The sequence below is a fragment of the Triticum dicoccoides genome, chromosome 6A (assembly GCF_002162155.2).
Source record: "Triticum dicoccoides isolate Atlit2015 ecotype Zavitan chromosome 6A, WEW_v2.0, whole genome shotgun sequence".
Lineage (NCBI taxonomy): Eukaryota > Viridiplantae > Streptophyta > Magnoliopsida > Poales > Poaceae > Triticum > Triticum dicoccoides.
This window is the reverse complement of record NC_041390.1, coordinates 235,189,115-235,195,094: the sequence shown is the minus strand read 5'-3', so window position 1 is coordinate 235,195,094 and position 5,980 is coordinate 235,189,115.

Below are 5,980 nucleotides of genomic sequence, written 5' to 3'. Positions count from 1 at the left end.
TAAAACAGCACTAACTTGACAAACTATCGTTGTGGTTTTCGATGCGTAGGTAAGATCGGTGTTTGCTCAGCCCGTAGCAGCCACGTAAAACTTGCAACAACAAAGTGGAGGACGTCTAACTTGTTTTTGCAGGGCATGTTGTGATGTGATATGGTCAAGACGTGATGAGATATAAGTTGTTGTATAAGATGATCATGTTTTGTTGAAGTTATCGGCAACTGGCAGAAGCCTTATGGTTGTTTCTTTATTGCATAAGATGCAAGCGCCAAATAATTGCTTTACAATTATCGCTATGCGATAGCAATAGTTGCAAGAGCAATAGTTGGCGAGACGACCATGTGACGACACATTGATATAGATCAAGATGATGGAGATCATGGTGTCATGTCGGTGACGATGGAAATCATGACGATGTTTTGGAGATGGAGATCAAAGCCACAAGATGATGATGGCCATATCATGTCACATATTTTGATTGCATGTGATGTTTATCGTTTATGCATCTTGTCTTGCTTTGATTGACGGTAGCATTATAAGATGATCTCTCACTAAATTTCAAGATAAAAGTGTTCTCCCTGAGTATGCACCATTGCCAAAGTTCGTCGTGCCCAGACACCACGTGATGATCGGGTGTGATAAGCTCTACGTCCATCTACAATGGGTGCAAGCCAGTTTTTGCACACGCAGAATACTCAGGTTAAACTTGACGAGCCTAGCATATGCAGATATGGCCTCGAAACACTGAGACCGAAAGGTCAAGCGTGAATCATATAGTAGATATGATCAACATAAATGATGTTCACCATTGAAACTACTCCATTTCACGTGATGATCGGTTATGGTTTAGTTGATTTGGATCACGTGATCACTTAGAGGATTAGAGGGATGTCTATCTAAGTGGGAGTTCTTAAGTAATATGATTAATTGAACTTTAATTTATCATGAACTTAGTCCTGGTAGTATTAGCATATCTATGTTGTAGATCAATAGCTCGCGTTTAGCTCCCCTGTTTTATTTTTGATATGTTCCTAAAGAAAACTAAGTTGAAAGATGTTAGTAGCAATGATGCGGATTGGATCCGTGATCTGAGATTTATCCTCATTGCTGCACATAAGAATTATGTCCTTAATGCACCGCTAGGTGACAGACCTATTGCAGGAGCAGATGCAGACGTCATGAACGTTTGGCTAGCTCAATATGATGACTACTTGATAGTTTAGTGCACCATGCTTAACAGCTTAGAATCGGGACTTCAAAGACGTTTTGAACGTCATGGATCATATGGATGTTCCAGGAGTTGAAGTTAATATTTCAAGCAAATACCCGAGTTGAGAGATATGAAGTCTCCAACAAATTCTATAGCTAAAAGATGGAGGAGAATAGCTCAAGTAGTGAGCATGTGTTCAGATTTTCTGGATACTACAATCGCTTGAATCAAGTGGGAGTTAATCTTCCAGATAAAATAGTGATTGATAGAATTCTCTAGTCACCATCACCAAGTTAGTAGAACTTCGTGATGAACTATAGTATGCAAGGGATGATGAAAATGATTCCAGAGCTTTTCATGATGATGAAATCGATGAAGGTAGAAATCAAGAAAGAGCATCAAGTGTTGATGATTAACAAGACCACTAGTTTCAAGAAAAGGGCAAAGGGAAAGAAAGGGAACTTCAAGAAGAACGGCAAGCAAGTTGCTGCTCAAGTGAAGAAGCCCAAGTCTGGTCCTAAGCCTGAGACTAAGTGCTTCTACTGCAAAGGGACTGGTCACTGGAAGCGGAACTGCCCCAAGTATTTTGCGGATAAGAAGGATGGCAAAGTGAACAAAGGTATATTTGATATACAGATTATTGATGTGTATTTTACTAGTGTTCGTAGCAACCCCTCGGTATTTGATACTGGTTCAGTTGCTAAGAGTAGTAACTCGAAACGGGAGTTGCAGGATGAACAGAGACTAGTTAAGGGTGAAGTGATGATGTGTGTTGGAAGTGGTTCTAAGATTGATATGATCATCATCGCACACTCCCTATACTTTAGGGATTAGTGTTGAACCTAAATAAGTGTTATTTGGTGTTTGCGTTGAGCATGAATATGATTTGATCATGTGTATTGCAATATGGTTATTCATTTAAGTAAGAGAATAAATTGTTGTTCTGTTTACATGAATAAAACCTTCTATGGTCATACACCCAATGAAAATGGTTTGTTGGATCTTGATTGTGGTGATACACATTCTCATAATATTGAAGCCAAAAGATGCAAAGTTAATAATGATAGTGCAACTTATTTGTGGCACTGCTGTTTAGGTCATATTGGTGTAAAGCGCATGAAGAAAATCCATGCCGATGGGCTTTTGGAATCACTTGATTATGAATCAGTTGATGCTTGCGAACCATGCCTCATGGGCAAGATGACTAAGACTCCGTTCTCCAGAACAATGGAGCAAGAAACTGACTTATTGGAAATAATACATACTGATGTATGCAGTCCGATAAATGTTGAGGCTCGCGTCGGGTATCATTATTTTCTGACCTTCCTAGATGATTTGAGCAGATATGGGTATATCTACTTGATGAAACATAAGTCTGAAACATTTGAAAAGTTCAAAAACTTCAGAGTGAAGTGGAAAATCATCGTGACAAGAAAATAAAGTTTCTACGATCTGATCGCAGAGACAAATATTTGAGTTACGAGTTTGGTCTTCAATTAAAACAATGTGGAATAGTTTCACAATATCGTGCCACCTGGAACACCACAGCATAATGGTGTGTCCGAACGTCATAACCGTACTATTATTGGATATAGTGCAATCTATGATGTTTCTTACCGATTAACCACTATAGTTATGAGGTTATGCATTAGAGACAGCTACATTCACGTTAAATAGGGCACCATCTAAATCCGTTGAGACGACACCGTATGAACTATGGTTTGGCAAGAAACCTAAGCTGTCGTTTCTTAAAGTTTGAGGTTGCAATGCTTATGTGAAAAAGTTTCAACCTGATAAGCTCAAACCCAAATCGGAGAAGTGCGTCTTCATAGGATACCCAAAAGAAAATGTAGGGTACACCTTCTATCACAGATCCGAAGGCAAGATATTCATTGCTGAGAATGGATCCTTTCTAGAGAAGGAGTTTCTCTTGAAAGAAGTGAGTGGGAGAAAAGTAGAACTTGATGAGGTAACTATATCTTCTCCCTTATTGGAAAGTAGTTCATCACAGAAATATGTTCCTATGACTACTACACCAATTAGTGAGGAAGCTAATGATGATGATCATGTAACTTCAGATCAAGTTACTACCGAACCTCGTAGGTAAACCAGAGTGAGATCCGCACCAGAGTGGTACGGTAATCCTGTTCTGGAGGTCATGTTACTTGACCATGACGAACCTATGAACTATGAGGAAGCGATGATGAGCCCAGATTCCGCGAAATGGCTTGAGGCCATGAAATCTGAGATGAGATCCATGTATAGGAACAAAGTATGGACTTTGATTGACTTGCCCAAAGATCGACGAGCCATTGAGATTAAATGGATCTTCAAGAGGAAGACGGACGCTGATGGTAGTGTTACTATCTACAAAGCTAGAATTGTCGCAAAAAGGTTTTCGACAAGTTCAAGGTGTTGACCACGATGAGAATTTCTCACTCGTATCTATGCTTAAGTTTGTCCGAATCATGTTAGCTATTGCCGCATTTTATGAAATCTGGCAAATGGATAAACAAAACTACATTCCTTAATAGGATTTATTAAAGAAGAGTTGTATATGATGCAACCAGAAGGTTTTGTCGATCCTAAAGGTACTAACAAAATATGCAAGCTCTAGCGATCCATCTATGGACTGGTGCAAGCATCTCGGAGTTGGAATATACGCTTTGATAAGTTGATCAAAGCATATAGTTTTATACAGACTTGCGGTGAAGCCTGTATTTACAAGAAAGTGAGTGGGAGCACTACAACATTTCTGATAAGTATATGTATGACATATTGTTGATCGGAGATGATGTAGAATTATTCTGCAAAGCATAAAGGAATATTTGAAAGGAGTTTTTTCAAAGAAAGACCTCGATGAAGCTGCTTACATATTGATCATCAAGATCTATAGAGAGGGATCAAGACGCTTGATAAGTTTTTCAATGAGTACATACCTTGACAAGATTTTGAAGTAGTTCAAAATGGAACAGTCAAAGAAGGAGTTCTTGCCTGTGTTACAAGGTGTGAAGTTGAGTAAGACTCAAAAACCCGACCACGGCAGAAGATAGAGAGAGAATGAAAGTCATTCCCTATGCCTCAGCCATAGGTTCTATAAAGTATGTCATGCTGTGTACCAGACCTATTGTATACCCTGCCCTGAGTTTGGCAAAGGGGTACAATAGTGATCTAGGAGTAGATCACTGGACATTGGTCAAAATTATCCTTAGTGGAATAAGGATATGTTTCTCGATTATGGAAGTGACAAAAGGTTCGTCGTAAAGGGTTATGTCAATGCAAATTTTGACACTGATCTAGATGACTCTAAATCTCAATCTGGATACATATTGAAAGTGGGAGCAATTAGCTAGAGTAGCTCTGTGCAGAGCATTCTTGACATAGAAATTTGTAAAATACTTACGGATCTGAATGTGGCAGACCCGTTGACTAAACTTCTCTCACAAGCAAAACATGATCACACCTCAATACTCTTTGGGTGTTAATCACATAGCGATGTGAACTAGATTATTGACTCTAGTAAACCCTTTGGCTATTGGTCACATGTCGATGTGAACTATGGGTGTTAATCACATGGTGATGTGAACTATTGGTATTAAATCACATGGCGATGTGAACTAGATTATTGACTCTAGTGCAAGTGGGAGACTGAAGGAAATATGCCCTAGAGGCAATAGTAAAGTTATTATTTATTTCCTTATATCATGATAAATGTTTATTATTCATGCTAGAATTGTATTAACCGGAAACATAATACATGTGTGAATACATAGACAAACAGAGTGTCACTAGTATGCCTCTACTTGACTAGCTCGTTGATCAAAGATGGTTATGTTTCCTAACCATAGACATGAGTTGTCATTTGATTAACGGGATCACATCATTAGGAGAATGATGTGATTGACTTGACCCATTCTGTTAGCATACCACTTGATCGTTTAGTATGTTGCTATTGCTTTCTTCATGACTTATACATGTTCCTATGACTATGAGATTACGCAACTCCCATTTACCAGAGGAACACTTTGTGTGCTACCAAACGTCACAACGTAACTGGGTGATTATAAAGGTGCTCTACAGGTGTCTCCAAAGGTACATGTTGGGTTGGCGTATTTCAAGATTAGGATTTGTCGCTCTGATTGTCGGAGAGGTATCTCTGGGCCCTCTCGGTAATACACATCACTTAAGCCTTGCAAGGAATGCAACTAATAAGTTAGTTGCAAGATGATGTATTAGGGAACGAGTAAAGAGACTTGCCGGTAACGAAATTGAACTAGGTATTGAGATACCGACGATCGAATCTCGGGCAAGTAACATACCGATGACAAAGGGAACAACGTATGTTGTTATGCGGTCTAACCGATAAAGATCTTCGTAGAATATGTAGGAGCTAATATGAGCATCCAGGTTCCGCTATTGGTTATTGACCGGAGACGTGTCTCGGTCATGTCTACATTGTTCTCGAACCCGTAGGGTCCGCACACTTAACGTTACGATGACAGTTTCATTATGAGTTTATATATTTTGATGTACCTAAGGTTGTTCGGAATCCCGGATGTGATCACGGACTTGACGAGGAGTCTCGAAATGGTCGAGACATAAAGATCGATATATTGGACGACTATATTTGGACACCGGAAAGGTTCCGGGTAAGATTGGGACAATATCGGATCACCGGGAGGTTATCGGAACCCCCGGGAGGTATATGGGCCTTATTGGGCCTTAGTCGAAAGGAGGGGAAAGGAGCAAGGGAGGGGGAGCCCCCCCCCCCAA